A 19,497-nucleotide genomic window follows, 5' to 3' on the forward strand; every position below is an offset into this window, starting at 1 on the left:
TGATATGTGGATATATAGTTCCAGTATTACAGCTTCCATGGTGATATGTGGAGATATAGTTCCATTATTACAGCTTCCATGGTGATATGTGGATATATAGTTCCAATATTACAGCTTCCATGGTGATATGTGGAGATATAGTTCCATTGTTACAGCTTCCATGGTGATATGTGGAGATATAGTTCCATTATTACAGCTTCGATGGTGATATGTGGAGATATAGTTCCATTATTACAGCTTCCATGGTGATATGTGGAGATATAGTTCCAGTATTACAGCTTCCATGGTGATAGGTGGAGATATAGTTCCATTATTACAGCTTCCATGGTGATATGTGGAGATATAGTTCCATTATTACAGCTTCCATGGTGATATGCGGATATATAGTTCCATTATTACAGCTTCCATGGTGATATGTGGAGATATAGTTCCATTATTACAGCTTCCATGGTGATATGTGGAGATATAGTTCCATTATTACAGCTTCCATGGTGATATGTGGAGATATAGTTCCATTATTACAGCTTCCATGGTGATATGTGGAGATATAGTTCCATTATTACAGCTTCCATGGTGATATGTGGATATATAGTTCCATTATTACAGCTTCCATGGTGATATGTGGAGATATAGTTCCATTATTACAGCTTCGATGGTGATATGTGGAGATATAGTTCCATTATTACAGCTTCCATGGTGATATGTGGAGACATAGTTCCATTATTACAGCTTCCATGGTGATATGTGGAGATATAGTTCCAATATTACAGCTTCCATGGTGATATAGTTCCATTATTACAGCTTCCATGGTGATATGTGGAGATATAGTTCCATTATTACAGCTTCCATGGTGATATGTGGAGATATAGTTCCATTATTACAGCTTCGATGGTGATATGTGGAGATATAGTTCCATTATTACAGCTTCCATGGTGATATGTGGAGATATAGTTCCAATATTACAGCTTCCATGGTGATATAGTTCCATTATTACAGCTTCCATGGTGATATGTGGAGATATAGTTCCATTATTACAGCTTCGATGGTGATATGTGGAGATATAGTTCCATTATTACAGCTTCCATGGTGATATGTGGAGATATAGTTCCAATATTACAGCTTCCTTGGTGATATAGTTCCATTATTACAGCTTCCATGGTGATATGTGGATATATAGTTCCATTATTACAGCTTCCATGGTGATATGTGGAGATATAGTTCCAGTATTACAGCTTCAATGGTGATATGTGGAGATATAGTTCCAGTATTACAGCTTCCATGGTGATATGTGGAGATATAGTTCCATTATTACAGCTTCCATGGTGATATGTGGAGATATAGTTCCATTATTACAGCTTCCATGGTGATATGTGGATATATAGTTCCATTATTACAGCTTCCATGGTGATATGTGGAGATATAGTTCCATTATTACAGCTTCCATGGTGATATGTGGATATATAGTTCCATTATTACAGCTTCCATGGTGATATGTGGAGATATAGTTCCATTATTACAGCTTCCATGGTGATATGTGGAGATATAGTTCCATTATTACAGCTTCCATGGTGATATGTGGAGATATAGTTCCATTATTACAGCTTCCATGGTGATATGTGGATATATAGTTCCATTATTACAGCTTCCATGGTGATATGTGGAGATATAGTTCCATTATCACAGCTTCCATGGAGATATAGTTCCATTATTACAGCTTCCATGGTGATATAGTTCCATTATTACAGCTTCCATGGTGATATGTGGAGATATAGTTCCATTATTACAGCTTCCATGGTGACATGTGGAGATATAGTTCCATTATTACAGCTTCCATGGTGATATGTGGAGATATAGTTCCATTATTACAGCTTCCATGGTGATATGTGGAGATATAGTTCCAGTATTACAGCTTCCATGGTGATATGTGGAGATATAGTTCCATTATTACAGCTTCCATGGTGATATGTGGATATATAGTTCCATTATTACAGCTTCCATGGTGATATGTGGAGATATAGTTCCATTATTACAGCTTCCATGGTGATATGTGGAGATATAGTTCCATTATTACAGCTTCCATGGTGATATGTGGATATATAGTTCCATTATTACAGCTTCCATGGTGATATGTGGAGATATAGTTCCATTATTACAGCTTCCATGGTGATATGTGGAGATATAGTTCCATTATTACAGCTTCCATGGTGATATGTGGATATATAGTTCCATTATTACAGCTTCGATGGTGATATGTGGAGATATAGTTCCAGTATTACAGCTTCCATGGTGATATGTGGATATATAGTTCCATTATTACAGCTTCCATGGTGATATGTGGAGATATAGTTCCATTATTACAGCTTCCATGGTGATATGTGGATATATAGTTCCATTATTACAGCTTCCATGGTGATATGTGGAGATATAGTTCCATTATTACAGCTTCCATGGTGATATGTGGAGATATAGTTCCATTATTACAGCTTCCATGGTGATATGTGGAGAGATAGTTCCATTATTACAGCTTCCATGGTGATATGTGGAGATATATTTCCATTATTACAGCTTCGATGGTGATATGTGGATATATAGTTCCATTAATACAGCTTCCATGGTGATATGTGGAGATATACTTCCATTATTACAGCTTCCATGGTGATATGTGGATATATAGTTCCATTATTACAGCTTCCATGGTGATATGTGGAGATATAGTTCCATTATTACAGCTTCCATGGTGATATGTGGAGATATAGTTCCATTATCACAGCTTCCATGGAGATATAGTTCCATTATTACAGCTTCCATGGTGATATAGTTCCATTATTACAGCTTCCATGGTGATATGTGGAGATATAGTTCCATTATTACAGCTTCCATGGTGATATGTGGAGATATAGTTCCATTGTTACAGCTTCCATGGTGATATGTGGAGATATAGTTCCATTATTACAGCTTCGATGGTGATATGTGGAGATATAGTTCCATTATTACAGCTTCCATGGTGATATGTGGAGATATAGTTCCAGTATTACAGCTTCCATGGTGATAGGTGGAGATATAGTTCCATTATTACAGCTTCCATGGTGATATGTGGAGATATAGTTCCATTATTACAGCTTCCATGGTGATATGCGGATATATAGTTCCATTATTACAGCTTCCATGGTGATATGTGGAGATATAGTTCCATTATTACAGCTTCCATGGTGATATGTGGAGATATAGTTCCATTATTACAGCTTCCATGGTGATATGTGGAGATATAGTTCCATTATTACAGCTTCCATGGTGATATGTGGATATATAGTTCCATTATTACAGCTTCCATGGTGATATGTGGAGATATAGTTCCATTATTACAGCTTCGATGGTGATATGTGGAGATATAGTTCCATTATTACAGCTTCCATGGTGATATGTGGAGACATAGTTCCATTATTACAGCTTCCATGGTGATATGTGGAGATATAGTTCCAATATTACAGCTTCCATGGTGATATAGTTCCATTATTACAGCTTCCATGGTGATATGTGGAGATATAGTTCCATTATTACAGCTTCCATGGTGATATGTGGAGATATAGTTCCATTATTACAGCTTCGATGGTGATATGTGGAGATATAGTTCCATTATTACAGCTTCCATGGTGATATGTGGAGATATAGTTCCAATATTACAGCTTCCATGGTGATATAGTTCCATTATTACAGCTTCCATGGTGATATGTGGAGATATAGTTCCATTATTACAGCTTCGATGGTGATATGTGGAGATATAGTTCCATTATTACAGCTTCCATGGTGATATGTGGAGATATAGTTCCAATATTACAGCTTCCATGGTGATATAGTTCCATTATTACAGCTTCCATGGTGATATGTGGATATATAGTTCCATTATTACAGCTTCCATGGTGATATGTGGAGATATAGTTCCAGTATTACAGCTTCCATGGTGATATGTGGAGATATAGTTCCATTATTACAGCTTCCATGGTGATATGTGGATATATAGTTCCATTATTACAGCTTCGATGGTGATATGTGGAGATATAGTTCCATTATTACAGCTTCCATGGTGATATGTGGAGATATAGTTCCAATATTACAGCTTCCATGGTGATATAGTTCCATTATTACAGCTTCCATGGTGATATGTGGAGATATAGTTCCATTATTACAGCTTCGATGGTGATATGTGGAGATATAGTTCCATTATTACAGCTTCCATGGTGATATGTGGAGATATAGTTCCAATATTACAGCTTCCATGGTGATATAGTTCCATTATTACAGCTTCCATGGTGATATGTGGATATATAGTTCCATTATTACAGCTTCCATGGTGATATGTGGAGATATAGTTCCATTATTACAGCTTCCATGGTGATATGTGGAGATATAGTTCCAGTATTACAGCTTCCATGGTGATATGTGGAGATATAGTTCCATTATTACAGCTTCCATGGTGATATGTGGATATATAGTTCCATTATTACAGCTTCCATGGTGATATGTGGAGATATAGTTCCATTATTACAGCTTCCATGGTGATATGTGGAGATATAGTTCCATTATTACAGCTTCCATGGTGATATGTGGAGATATAGTTCCATTATTACAGCTTCCATGGTGATATAGTTCCATTATTACAGCTTCCATGGTGATATGTGGAGATATAGTTCCATTATTACAGCTTCGATGGTGATATGTGGATATATAGTTCCATTATTACAGCTTCCATGGTGATATGTGGATATATAGTTCCATTATTACAGCTTCCATGGTGATATGTGGAGATATAGTTCCATTATCACAGCTTCCATGGAGATATAGTTCCATTATTACAGCTTCCATGGTGATATAGTTCCATTATTACAGCTTCCATGGTGATATGTGGAGATATAGTTCCATTATTACAGCTTCCATGGTGACATGTGGAGATATAGTTCCATTATTACAGCTTCCATGGTGATATGTGGATATATAGTTCCATTATTACAGCTTCCATGGTGATATGTGGAGATATAGTTCCAGTATTACAGCTTCCATGGTGATATGTGGAGATATAGTTCCATTATTACAGCTTCCATGGTGATATGTGGAGATATAGTTCCATTATTACAGCTTCCATGGTGATATGTGGAGATATAGTTCCATTATTACAGCTTCGATGGTGATATGTGGATATATAGTTCCATTATTACAGCTTCCATGGTGATATGTGGAGATATAGTTCCATTATTACAGCTTCCATGGTGATATGTGGAGATATAGTTCCATTATTACAGCTTCCATGGTGATATGTGGAGATATAGTTCCATTATTACAGCTTCGATGGTGATATGTGGAGATATAGTTCCATTATTACAGCTTCCATGGTGATATGTGGAGATAGTGTCTACATTATAAATGTCTAGGTTTTGTGGTGTCTACATTATAAATGTCTAGGTGTGTAGTGTCTACATTATAAATGTCTAGGTGTGTAGTGTCTACATTATAAATGTCAATGTGTGTAGTGTCTACATTATAAATGTCTAGGTGTGTAGTGTCTACATTATAAATGTCTAGGTGTGTAGTGTCTACATTATAAATGTCTAGGTGTGTAGTGTCTACATTATAAATGTCTAGGTGTGTAGCTAGTCTTGTTCTGTCTCTAGACTCTATGTTTTGTCTACATGGTGACCATCTACGTAATGCTTCTCTCTCTCCGGGTTCATACCAGTACAATACATTAGAATATGGAATATGACACAGTTTTGCCTTGGTGATTTATTGGCCTCTGGTTGGACACGATACAGATTTGGTCTACACTGGGTTGAAGCTGTGACTGAGGCCGGAACTGGGACTGGGAGTTGGAACTGAGGTTAAGGCTGAGGTTGGGACTGAGGTTAGGGCTGAGGTTGGGACTCAGGTTAGAGCTGGGGATGGACTGAGGTTAGGGCTGAGGTTGGGACTGAGGTTAGGGCTGAGGTTGGGACTCAGGTTAGAGCTGGGGATGGACTGAGGTTAGGGCTGAGGTTGGGACTGAGGTTAGGGCTGAGGTTGGGACTCAGGTTAGAGCTGGGGATGGACTGAGGTTAGGGCTGAGGTTGGGACTGAGGTTAGGGCTGAGGTTGGGACACAGGTTAGAGCTGGGGATGGACTGAGGTTAGAGCTGGGGTTGGGACTCAGGTTAGGACTGGGGTGTGGAAAAGATACCTACTGTATTAATGAGTTAGCTTTTTAACCGGTGAAAATATACCTACTGTATTAATGAGTTAGCTTTATAACTGGTGAAAATATACCTACTGTATTAATGAGTTACCTTTTTAACCGGTGAAAATATACCTACTGTATTAATGAGTTACCTTTTTAACCGGTGAAAAGATACCTACTGTATTAATGAGTTAGCTTTATAACTGGTGAAAAGATACCTACTGTATTAATGAGTTTATTTATTGACCTCTGGTAACGCTAATGATACTAATACTACTAATACTAATAACATTACTTGCTAACACTAATAGTTAGCTACCACAGATTAAAGGGGGTTAGCTAGTTATCACAACTTTTGCTAACACATGAGATAGTTAGTTAGTCTTAATAATGTCATTACAAATCCTTTATGAACCCTTTATAAACAGCTTATTGTGAAGTGTCACCGTCACATAAGAGAGCAGTTGTTCTGCCTCAGCACCAGTGTCCTGGTACCTTAGTATATAACAGCTCAGCACCAGTGTCCTGGTACCTTAGTATATAACAGCTCAGCACCAGTGTCCTGGTACCTTAGTATATAACAGCTCAGCACCAGTGTCCTGGTACCTTAGTATATAACAGCTCAGCACCAGTGTCCTGGTACCTTAGTATATAACAGCTCAGCACCAGTGTCCTGGTACCTTAGTATATAACAGCTCAGCACCAGTGTCCTGGTACCTTAGTATATAACAGCTCAGCACCAGTGTCCTGGTACCTTAGTATATAACAGCTCAGCACCAGTGTCCTGGTACCTTAGTATATAACAGCTCAGCACAAGTGTCCTGGTACCTTAGTATATAACAGCTCAGCACCAGTGTCCTGGTACCTTAGTATATAACAGCTCAGCACCAGTGTCCTGGTACCTTAGTATATAACAGCTCAGCACCAGTGTCCTGGTACCTTAGTATATAACAGCTCAGTACCAGTGTCCTGGTACCTTAGTATATAACAGCTCAGCACCAGTGTCCTGGTACCTTAGTATATAACAGCTCAGCACCAGTGTCCTGGTACCTTAGTATATAACAGCTCAGCACCAGTGTCCTGGTACCTTAGTATATAACAGCTCAGCACCAGTGTCCTGGTACCTTAGTATATAACAGCTCAGCACCAGTGTCCTGGTACCTTAGTATATAACAGCTCAGCACCAGTGTCCTGGTACCTTAGTATATAACAGCTCAGCCCCAGTGTCCTGGTACCTTAGTATATAACAGCTCAGTACCAGTGTCCTGGTACCTTAGTATATAACAGCTCAGCACCAGTGTCCTGGTACCTTAGTATATAACAGCTCAGCACCAGTGTCCTGGTACGTCAGTATATAACAGCTCAGCACCAGTGTCCTGGTACCTTAGTATATAACAGCTCAGCACCAGTGTCCTGGTACCTTAGTATATAACAGCTCAGCACCAGTGTCCTGGTACCTTAGTATATAACAGCTCAGTACCAGTGTCCTGGTACCTTAGTATATAACAGCTCAGCACCAGTGTCCTGGTACCTTAGTATATAACAGCTCAGCACCAGTGTCCTGGTACCTTAGTATATAACAGATCAGAACCAGTGTCCTGGTACCTTAGTATATAACAGCTCAGCACCAGTGTCCTGGTACCTTAGTATATAACAGCTCAGCACCAGTGTCCTGGTACCTTAGTATATAACAGCTCAGCACCAGTGTCCTGGTACCTTAGTATATAACAGCTCAGCACCAGTGTCCTGGTACCTTAGTATATAACAGCTCAGCACCAGTGTCCTGGTACCTTAGTATATAACAGCTCAGTACCAGTGTCCTGGTACCTTAGTATATAACAGCTCAGCACCAGTGTCCTGGTACCTTAGTATATAACAGCTCAGCACCAGTGTCCTGGTACCTTAGTATATAACAGCTCAGCACCAGTGTCCTGGTACCTTAGTATATAACAGCTCAGCACCAGTGTCCTGGTACCTTAGTATATAACAGCTCAGCACCAGTGTCCTGGTACCTTAGTATATAACAGCTCAGCACCAGTGTCCTGGTACCTTAGTATATAACAGCTCAGCCCCAGTGTCCTGGTACCTTAGTATATAACAGCTCAGCACCAGTGTCCTGCTACCTTAGTATATAACAGCTCAGCACCAGTGTCCTGGTACCTTAGTATATAACAGCTCAGCACCAGTGTCCTGGTACCTTAGTATATAACAGCTCAGCACCAGTGTCCTGGTACCTTAGTATATAACAGCTCAGCACCAGTGTCCTGGTACCTTAGTATATAACAGCTCAGCACCAGTGTCCTGGTACCTTAGTATATAACAGCTCAGCCCCAGTGTCCTGGTACCTTAGTATATAACAGCTCAGCACCAGTGTCCTGGTACCTTAGTATATAACAGCTCAGCACCAGTGTCCTGGTACCTTAGTATATAACAGCTCAGCACCAGTGTCCTGGTACCTTAGTATATAACAGCTCAGCCCCAGTGTCCTGGTACCTTAGTATATAACAGCTCAGTACCAGTGTCCTGGTACCTTAGTATATAACAGCTCAGCACCAGTGTCCTGGTACCTTAGTATATAACAGCTCAGCCCCAGTGTCCTGGTACCTTAGTATATAACAGCTCAGTACCAGTGTCCTGGTACCTTAGTATATAACAGCTCAGCACCAGTGTCCTGGTACCTTAGTATATAACAGCTCAGCACCAGTGTCCTGGTACCTTAGTATATAACAGCTCAGTACCAGTGTCCTGGTACCTTAGTATATAACAGCTCAGCACCAGTGTCCTGGTACCTTAGTATATAACAGCTCAGCACCAGTGTCCTGGTACCTTAGTATATAACAGCTCAGTACCAGTGTCCTGGTACCTTAGTATATAACAGCTCAGCACCAGTGTCCTGGTACCTTAGTATATAACAGCTCAGCACCAGTGTCCTGGTACCTTAGTATATAACAGCTCAGCCCCAGTGTCCTGGTACCTTAGTATATAACAGCTCAGCACCAGTGTCCTGGTACCTTAGTATATAACAGCTCAGCACCAGTGTCCTGGTACCTTAGTATATAACAGCTCAGCACCAGTGTCCTGGTACCTTAGTATATAACAGCTCAGCCCCAGTGTCCTGGTACCTTAGTATATAACAGCTCAGCACCAGTGTCCTGGTACCTTAGTATATAACAGCTCAGCACCAGTGTCCTGGTACCTTAGTATATAACAGCTCAGCACCAGTGTCCTGGTACCTTAGTATATAACAGCTCAGCACCAGTGTCCTGGTACCTTAGTATATAACAGCTCAGCACCAGTGTCCTGGTACCTTAGTATATAACAGCTCAGCACCAGTGTCCTGGTACCTTAGTATATAACAGCTCAGCACCAGTGTCCTGGTACCTTAGTATATAACAGCTCAGCACCAGTGTCCTGGTACCTTAGTATATAACAGCTCAGCACCAGTGTCCTGGTACCTTAGTATATAACAGCTCAGCACCAGTGTCCTGGTACCTTAGTATATAACAGCTCAGCACCAGTGTCCTGGTACCTTAGTATATAACAGCTCAGCACCAGTGTCCTGGTACCTTAGTATATAACAGCTCAGCACCAGTGTCCTGGTACCTTAGTATATAACAGCTCAGCACCAGTGTCCTGGTACCTTAGTATATAACAGCTCAGCACCAGTGTCCTGGTACCTTAGTATATAACAGCTCAGCACCAGTGTCCTGGTACCTTAGTATATAACAGCTCAGCACCAGTGTCCTGGTACCTCAGTATATAACAGCTGCTGCACAGCTCTCTGGAGCTCTGAGAACTTAGTAGGAAATGTGTGTGTGTGTGTGTGTGTGTGTGTGTGTGTGTCTGTGTCTGTGTCTGTGTCTGTGTCTGTGTGTGTGTGTGTGTGTGTGTGTGTGTGTGTCTGTGTCTGTGTCTGTGTCTGTGTCTGTGTCTGTGTGTGTGTGTGTGTGTGTGTGTGTGTGTGTGTGTGTGTGTGTCTGTGTCTGTGTCTGTGTCTGTGTCTGTGTCTGTGTCTGTGTGTGTGTGTGTGTGTGTGTGTGTGTGTGTGTGTGTGTGTGTGTGTGTGTGTGTGTGTGTGTGTGTGTGTCTGTGTCTGTGTCTGTGTCTGTGTCTGTGTGTGTGTGTGTGTGTGTGTGTGTGTGTGTGTTTTAGTATTTCAGAGAAATGTCGTGATGTTTAGCTTCGTACTTGGTTGAAAATGTATTAAATGTATGTCTTTCATATTTATGTGAATAAACCAGAATACTGAAGGTGTTAATGACACCAGTTTAGAAGTGTTGTGTAAATAAACGTTGTTTTTGCCAGAATACAGAAGTGTTTGTACAGCTTTGATATGTTCACTATGTAAAACCAGTTGCAGAATTATAATATGGGATAATATGTCAGAGAGGACATCTGCTCTTACGGGCCTCCTTACTGGCTGATCCTGCTCTACGGGCCTCCTTACTGGCTCATCCTACTGCTTTAGTGTGTGTGTGTGTGTGTGTGTGTGAAACAGAGACTCTCTCTCTCTCTGTTGGTCTCTCTCTGTTGGTCTCTTTCTGTTGGTCTCTTTCTGTTGGTCTCTCTCTGTTGGTGTCTCTCTCTCTCTGTTGGTGTCTCTCTCTCTCTGTTGGTCTCTCTCTCTGTTGGTCTCTCTCTCTCTGTTGGTCTCTCTCTCTGTTGGTCTCTCTCTCTCTCTGTTGGTCTCTCTCTCTCTGTTGGTCTCTCTCTCTGTTGGTCTCTCTCTCTGTTGGTCTCTCTCTCTCTGTTGGTCTCTCTCTCTCTGTTGGTCTCTCTCTCTCTGTTGGTCTCTCTCTCTGTTGGTCTCTCTCTCTCTCTGTTGGTCTCTCTCTCTGTTGGTCTCTCTCTCTGTTGGTCTCTCTCTCTCTGTTGGTCTCTCTCTCTCTGTTGGTCTCTCTCTTTCTGTTGGTCTCTCTCTTTCTGTTAGTCTCTCTCTCTGTTGGTCTCTCTCTCTCTGTTGGTCTCTCTCTCTGTTGGTCTCTCTCTCTGTTCCTCTCTCTCTGTTAATCTCTCCAATGATCCACTCTCTCCCTGTCTCTTCTGCTGTAGTATTTGGCAGTGTGAGCAGTGACCATCCAAGCAGCAAATTCATTGATGTTCTTCCAACCGATATTCTCTTAACCGCTAGGCTACCTGCTCGTAACCGCTAGGCTACCTGTGCTTAACTGCTAGGCTACCTGTGCTTAACTGCTAGGCTACCTGTGCTTAACCGCTAGGCTACCTGCTCTGAACCGCTAGGCTACCTGCTCTGAAACGCTAGGCTACCTGCTCTTAACCGCTAGGCTACCTGCTCTTAACCGCTAGGCTATCTGCTCTTAACCGCTAGGCTACCTGCTCTTAACCGCTAGGCTACCTGCCTCCCAAAGTGCCTGAGGGGATCTGCTGTCTGGGGTTCCCATAGTGACTGTGGGGATCTGCTGTGTGGGGGTCACATAGTGACTATGGGGATCTGCCATGTTGGGGTCCCATAGTAACTGTGGGGATCTGCTGTGTGGGGGTCCCATAGTGACTGTGGAGATCTGCTGTGTGTGGGGGTCCCATAGTGACTGTGGAGATCTGCTGTGTGGGGGTCCCATAGTGACTGTGGGGATCTGCTGTGTGGGGGTCCCAAAGTGACTGTGGGGATCTGCTGTGTGGGGGTCATAGGGTTTCAACAGATCTCAGGTCTTTGCTCTCCAGTTTCTCAACACAAAATGTAAACATCCAGAGTTGTATAACAGAAGTGGCAGTGAGGGTTTTCTGGGGAGAGGAGGAGATTGAAAGAGGACGTCTCCTCTCCGTTCATTTCCTCTCCTCTCCTCTCCTCTCCTCTCCCTCTCCTCTCCCTCTCCTCTCCTTTCTTCTCCGTTCATTTCCTCTTCTCTCCTCTCCTCTCCTCTCCTTTCCTCTCCGTTCATTTCCTCTTCTCCTCTCCTTTCCTCTCCGTTCATTTCCTCTTCTCTCCTCTCCTCTCCTTTCCTCTCCGTTCATTTCCTCTTCTCTCCTCTCCTCTCCTCTCCTCTCCTTTCCTCTCCGTTCATTTCCTCTTCTCTCATCTCCTCTCCTCTCCTTTCCTCTCTGTTCATTTCCTCTCCTCTCGTCTCCTCTCCTTTCCTCTCCGTTCATTTCCTCTTCTCTCGTCTCCTCTCCTCTCCTCTCGTCTCCTCTTCTCTCGTCTCCTCTCGTCTCCTTTCCTCTCCTCTCGTCTCCTCTCCTCTCTCTAGGTATAATTTACTGCTATGTTCTAAGAGGCCAGATGGTCCACTATAAACACACAGCCATTTCCTATGGACATGCTCTACTCCATACACACACACACACACTCACACATGCGCACAGAGAAAGAGAGAGAGATGGAGAGAGAGACAGAGAGAAAACATGACCTCTTCATGCTCCTGTGTTAAACAGTAGAGAATAGCCCTGAGGATAGCTCTGATCACAGTCACTATGATAAGGCCTAACACAGAATATCAACTGGCTCTGCTTCTCTCATACTGACTGCTGGAAATGGAAAGACGAGGAGAGAGAGAGAGAGAGAGGGGGAGGGAGAGAAATGGGGAGGGAGAGAAATGGGGAGGTTGAGAAAAAGAGGGAGGTAGAGTGAGAGAGGGAGTGAGAGAAATGGGTAGATGGAGAGAGAGAGAGCAAATGAGGGAGGAAGAGTGAGAGAAGGAGGTAGAGAGCGAAATGGGGAGGGAAATAGGGAGAGAGGGGGGGGGGGAGAGGAAGGAATAGTGAGATAGGGAGATGGAGAGAAAGAGGAATGAATAGGGAGATGGAGAGAAAGAGTAAGGAATAGTGAGATGGGGAGAGAGAGGAAGGGATAGGGAGATGGAATGAATAGGGAGATGGAGAGAGAAAGGAATAGTGAGATGGAGAGGAAGATGAAGGAATAGTGAGATGGAGAGGAAGATGAAGGAATAGTGAGATAGGGAGATGGAATGAATAGGGAGATGGGGAGAAAGAGGAAGGAATAGTGAGATGGAGAGGAAGATGAAGGAATAGTGAGATAGGGAGATGGAATGAACAGGGAGATGGAGAGAAAGAGGAAGGAATATTGAGATAGGGAAATGGAATGAATAGGGAGATGGAGAGAGAGAGGAAGGAATAGTGAGATGGGGAGAGAGAGGAAGGAATAGGGAGATGGAATGAATAGGGAGATGGGGAGAGAGAGGAAGGAGTAGTGAGATGGAGAGAGAGAGAGAGTGTGAGAGTGAAAGAAGATCTAAACCCTGGCAGCACTTTAGCAAATGAAGCCTCCGTCTCTCCACTGAAGCTAATCAATTACCTGCTATTCTACATTCTAATGAAGCCTCCGTCTCTCCACTGAAGCTAATCAATTACCTGCTATTCTACATTCTCATTCTCCTCTCCTTTCCTTTTCTGCCTTTCCTTTCCTTCCCTCTTATTCATCCTATTAAATATCTTCTCTCTCTTTCCTTCCTCTTCTGTTCTGTTGGATAAGAGAGGAGAGAGGGAGAATGAGGATAAGAGAGGAGAGAGGGAGAATGAGGATAAGGGAGGAGAGGGGGAGAATGAGGAGAGAGGGAGAATGAGGATGAGAATGAGGAGAGAGGGAGAATGAGGATAAGGGAGGAGAGGGGGAGAATGAGGATAAGGGAGGAGAGGGGAAAATGAGGATAAGGGAGGAGAGAGGGAGAATGAGGATAAGAGAGGAGAGAGGGAGAATGAGGATAAGGGAGGAGAGGGGGAGAATGAGGAGAGAGGGAGAATGAGGATAAGGGAGGAGAGAGGGAGAATGAGGATAAGGGAGGAGTGGGGGAGAATGAGGATAAGGGAGGAGAGGGGAAAATGAGGATAAGGGAGGAGAGAGGGAGAATGAGGATAAGGGAGGAGAGGGGAGAATGAGGATAAGAGAGGAGAGGGGAGAATGAGGATAAGGGAGGAGAGGGGAGAATGAGGAGAGGGGGAGAATTAGGATAAGAGAGGAGAGGGGGAGAATGAGGATAAGAGAGGATAGGGGGAGAAAAGACGATAGCGGGAGCAGGAGGATAAGGGAGGAGAGGGGGAGAATGAGGATAAGAGAGGAGAGGGGGAGAATGAGGATAAGAGAGGAGAGAGGGAGAATGAGGAGAGAGGGAGAATGAGGATAAGGGAAGAGAGAGGGAGAATGAGGATAAGGGAGGAGAGGGGGAGAATGAGGATAAGGGAGGAGAGGGGAAAATGAGGATAAGAGAGGAGAGAGGGAGAATGAGGAGAGAGGGAAAATGAGGATAAGGGAGGAGAGAGGGAGAATGAGGATAAGGGAGGAGAGGGGGAGAATGAGGAGAGAGGGAGAATGAGGATAAGGGAGGAGAGGGGGATAATGAGGATAAGGAAGGAGAGAGGGAGAATGAGGATAAGAGAGGAGAGGAGGAGAATGAGGATAAGGGAGGAGAGGGGGAGAATGAGGATAAGGGAGGAGAGGGGGAGAATGAGGATAAGAGAGGAGAGGAGGAGAATGAGGATAAGGGAGGAGAGGGGGAGAATGAGGATAAGGGAGGAGAGGGGGAGAATGAGGAGAGAGGGAGAATGAGGATAAGGGAGGAGAGGGGGATAATGAGGATAAGGAAGGAGAGAGGGAGAATGAGGATAAGAGAGGAGAGGAGGAGAATGAGGATAAGGGAGGAGAGGGGGAGAATGAGGATAAGAGAGGAGAGAGGGAGAATGAGGAGAGAGGGAGAATGAGGATAAGGGAGGAGAGAGGGAGAATGAGGATAAGGGAGGAGAGGGGGAGAATGAGGAGAGAGGGAGAATGAGGATAAGGGAGGAGAGGGGGATAATGAGGATAAGGAAGGAGAGAGGGAGAATGAGGATAAGAGAGGAGAGGAGGAGAATGAGGATAAGGGAGGAGAGGGGGAGAATGAGGATAAGGGAGGAGAGGGGGAGAATGAGGAGAGAGGGAGAATGAGGATAAGGGAGGAGAGGGGGATAATGAGGATAAGGAAGGAGAGAGGGAGAATGAGGATAAGAGAGGAGAGGAGGAGAATGAGGATAAGGGAGGAGAGGGGGAGAATGAGGATAAGAGAGGAGAGAGGGAGAATGAGGAGAGAGGGAGAATGAGGATAAGGGAGGAGAGAGGGAGAATGAGGATAAGGGAGGAGAGGGGGAGAATGAGGAGAGAGGGAGAATGAGGATAAGGGAGGAGAGGGGGATAATGAGGATAAGGAAGGAGAGGGGGAGAATGAGGAGAGAGGGAGGAGAGGGGGAGAATGAGGAGAGAGGGAGAATGAGGATAAGGGAGGAGAGGGGGATAATGAGGATAAGGAAGGAGAGAGGGAGAATGAGGATAAGAGAGGAGAGGAGGAGAATGAGGATAAGGGAGGAGAGGGGGAGAATGAGGATAAGAGAGGAGAGAGGGAGAATGAGGAGAGAGGGAGAATGAGGATAAGGGAGGAGAGAGGGAGAATGAGGATAAGGGAGGAGAGGGGGAGAATGAGGAGAGAGGGAGAATGAGGATAAGGGAGGAGAGGGGGATAATGAGGATAAGGAAGGAGAGAGGGAGAATGAGGATAAGAGAGGAGAGGAGGAGAATGAGGATAAGGGAGGAGAGGGGGAGAATGAGGATAAGGGAGGAGAGGGGGAGAATGAGGATAAGAGAGGAGAGGAGGAGAATGAGGATAAGGGAGGAGAGGGGGAGAATGAGGATAAGGGAGGAGAGGGGGAGAATGAGGATAAGGGAGGAGAGGGGAGAATGAGTAGAGGGGGAGAATTAGGATAAGGGAGGAGAGGGGAGAATGAGGAGAGGGGGAGAATTAGGATAAGAGAGGAGAGGGGGAGAATGAGGATAAGAGAGGAGAGGGGGAGAAAAGACGATAGCGGGAGAAGGAGGATAAGGGAGGGAGGGGGTGGGTGAGGACAGGGGGAGGGATGCAGGGTGTGTGTACTGGTGGAGGGATGCAGGGTGTGTGTACTGGTGGAGGGATGCAGGGTGTGTGTACTGGTGGAGGGATGCAGGGTGTGTGTACTGGTGTAAATGAGGTGTGTAAATAAGACAGGGCTGTGAGAGCGAGGGAGCAAGGGAAGAGTGAGGAGGGGAGAGGAGGGGGTTGAGAGGTTCATGTTGCAGACATAAGGGACTTCTGAGGGATGCCATGTGTTAGTCCACCACATACACATTCTGCCCTCATCAATAAATTAAATATTAATACCTCTCTCTCTCTCTCTTTCTCTTCTCCCTCTTTCACTCTCCTCTCCTCTGATCTCCTCCTCTCTCCCTCCCTCTCCCTTCTCTATCCCGTCTTCCTCTGATCTCCTCCTCTCTCCCTCTCCCTTCTCTATCCCATCTTCCCCTCCTCTGATCTCCTCTCTCCCTCCCTCTCCCTTCTCTATCCCGCCTTCCCCTCCTCTGATCTCCTCTCCTCTCTCCCTCCCTCTCATCTCTCTATCACATCTTCCCCTCCTCTGATCTCCTCTTTCCCTCCCTCTCCTCTCTAGCCCATCTTCCCCTCCTCTGATCTCCTCTCTCTATCCCATCTTCCCCTCCTCTGATCTCCTCTTTCCCTCCCTCTCCTCTCTCTATCCCATCTTCCCCTCCTCTGATATCCTCTCTCCCTCCCTCTCCTCTCTGTCCCGTCTTCCCCTCCTCTGATCTCTTCTCTCCCTCACTCTCCTCTCTATCCCGTGTTCCCCTCCTCTGATCTCCTCTCTCCCTCCCTCTCCTCTCTCTAGCCCATCTTCCCCTCCTCTGATCTCCTCTCTCCCTCCCTCTCCTCTCTCTAGCCCATCTTCCCCTCCTCTGATCTCCTCTCTCTATCACATCTTCCCCTCCTCTGATCTCCTCTTTCCCTCCCTCTCTCTATCCCATCTTCCCCTCCTCTGATCTCCTCTCTCCCTCCCTCTCCTCTCCTCTCTCTATCCCATCTTCCTCTCCTCTGATCTCCTCTCTCCCTCCCTCTCCTCTCTATCCCATCTTCCCCTCCTCTGATCTCCTCTCTCCCTCCCTCTCCTCTCTCTATCCCATCTTCCCCTCCTCTCTAACCCATGGGATCATATCTGTGTATAAGTAGGGACCAACATGTAGCACCCACTTGGTTGGATCGTAGCCTAATTCCAACTTCAAGGGAATGAGCTAACATCTAGCGAACATCTAGGGAACATCTAGGTAACATCTAGGGAACATCTAGGGAACATCTAGGGAACATCTAGGGAACATCTAGGGAACGTCTAGGTAACATCTAGGTAACATCTAGGTAATCTAGGCATGGGGGACGGGTGGCATGGGGGACTGGAGAGGGACGGCATGGGGGACATTAGAGTGGTGGCAGACCTGTGACATGAGGATTAAAGACTTTTAGGGTGTTTCTCTCTCTCGTTCTATTTCCCGAGACACTTTAGCTGGAGGCTGATCTTAAAGGTCAAGTAACAGGCGTGTGATATAATGTCCACTTCTCAGACGAGGGAAAGGATGGAAAGAAATCTCAACTGCAGTATGAAACAGCTGACCAGACTGATCCAGGTGTGATGATGGTTGATATTATCACATTTATTAACTTATAGCTCTATGAGTGAACTGGGAGAAAACACATGTTCCTTTATTCTCTCTTTATTCTCTCTCTTTCTATTACTCTGTCTCTCCCCACCTCTCTCTCTCTCTCTCCTCCCCACCTCTCTCTCTCCTCCCCACCTCTCTCTCTCTCTCTCCTCCCCACCTCTCTCTCTCTCCTCCCCACCTCTCTCTCTCGCTCCTCCCCACCTCTCTCTCTCCTCCCCACCTCTCTCTCGCTCTCTCCTCCCCACCTCTCTCTCTCTCCTCCCCACCTCTCTCTCTCTCCTCACCAACCTCTCTCTCTCTCCTCCCCACCTCTCTCTCTATCTCTCCTCCCCACCTCTCTCTCTCTCCTCCCCACCTCTCTCTCCCTCCTCCCCACCTCTCTCTGTCTCTCTCCTCCCCACCTCTCTCTCTCTCCTCCCCACCTCTCTCTCTCCTCCCCACCTCTCTCTCTCCTCCCCACCTCTCTCTCTCTCCTCCCCACCTCTCTCTGTCTCTCTCCTCCCCACCTCTCTCTCTCTCTCCTCCCCACCTCTCTCTCTCTCTCCTCCCCACCTCTCTCTCTCCTCCCCACCTCTCTCTCTCCTCCCCACCTCTCTCTCTCTCTCCTCCCCACCTCTCTCTCTCTCCTCCCCACCCCCTCTCTCTCTCCTCCCCACCTCTCTCTCTCCTCCCCACCTCTCTCTCTCTCCTCCCCACCTCTCTCTCTCTCCTCCCCACCTCTCTCTCTCCTCCCCACCTCTCTCTCTCTCCTCCCCACCCCCTCTCTCTCTCCTCCCCACCTCTCTCTCTCCTCCCCACCTCTCTGTCTCTCTCCTCACCACCCCTCTCTTTCTCTCTCTCTCTCTCTGTTGTTATTTTAAAATCGCATAAAACTGTCACAAATCTAACAGAATATATTGGAACATAACGGAACATTGTAACTTTTACAGCAGTTTCTAATCCTCTGTACTTAAAGTATTAATTCTAAAACTACAGTAGCAAACAAATAAACTGTGTTCATGTTGGCAACTGTGTGTGCGATGCGCACACACTCGGTGGGAGTGTGTGTGTGATGAGGATGAGGAATTGGAATGCATCCTCTCCTCCTGAAGATAGGCCAGTGATCTCAGCCCCATCTCCTGTCTAGAATAAACCACTACAGACCTGCCAATAGCCTAATCACTCACAGGAACAAAGAGGTTATACACACACACACTCTCTCCTGACAACTGCAGTGCTGGTTTCAGAGAGAGAGAGGAGAGATGAGCGAGAGAGAGGAGAGAGTGAGAGTGGAGAGGTGGAGAGGTGGAGAGGTAGAGAGGTAGAGAGGTAGAGAGGTAGAGAGGTAGAGAGGTAGAGAGGTAGAGAGGTAGAGAGAGAGAGAGAGCCTGTGAAACATGTTAATACAACCTAAAAAGGGAACCAGATGCATTTGGATAAAAAAGGAAAATCAATCGAAGGCTAAACTAATTAAAAGAGTTTTAAAAAATTAGCAGAAAGGTTGAATAACCCTAAAGAATCACACATAGCAAGAAGAGAGAGAGGGAGAGAGATGGGTAGAGAGGGAGAGAGATGGGTAGAGAGGGAGAGAGATGGGGAGAGAGGGAGAGAGATGGGTAGAGAGGGAGAGAGATGGGTAGAGAGGGAGAGAGATTGGTAGATAGGGAGAGAGATGGGGAGAAAGGGAGAGAGATGGGTAGAGAGGGAGAGAGATGGGTAGAGAGGGAGAGAGATGGGTAGAGAGGGAGAGAGATGGGTAGAGAGGGAGAGAGATGGGGAGAGAGGGAGAGAGATGGGTAGAGAGGGAGAGAGATGGGTAGAGATGGAGAGAGATGGGTAGA

At 45.2% G+C, this 19,497-nt stretch overlaps 1 protein-coding gene across 1 annotated transcript in view; it reads left to right on the forward strand.

The window, feature by feature from the left end:
- Nucleotides 1-19,497, forward strand: part of LOC118938379 (RNA binding protein fox-1 homolog 1) — a 391,360-nt gene that overhangs the window by 16,320 nt on the left and 355,543 nt on the right. The window lies entirely within an intron of this gene.

The sequence above is a fragment of the Oncorhynchus mykiss genome, chromosome 13 (assembly GCF_013265735.2).
Source record: "Oncorhynchus mykiss isolate Arlee chromosome 13, USDA_OmykA_1.1, whole genome shotgun sequence".
Taxonomy (NCBI): Eukaryota; Metazoa; Chordata; class Actinopteri; order Salmoniformes; family Salmonidae; genus Oncorhynchus; species Oncorhynchus mykiss.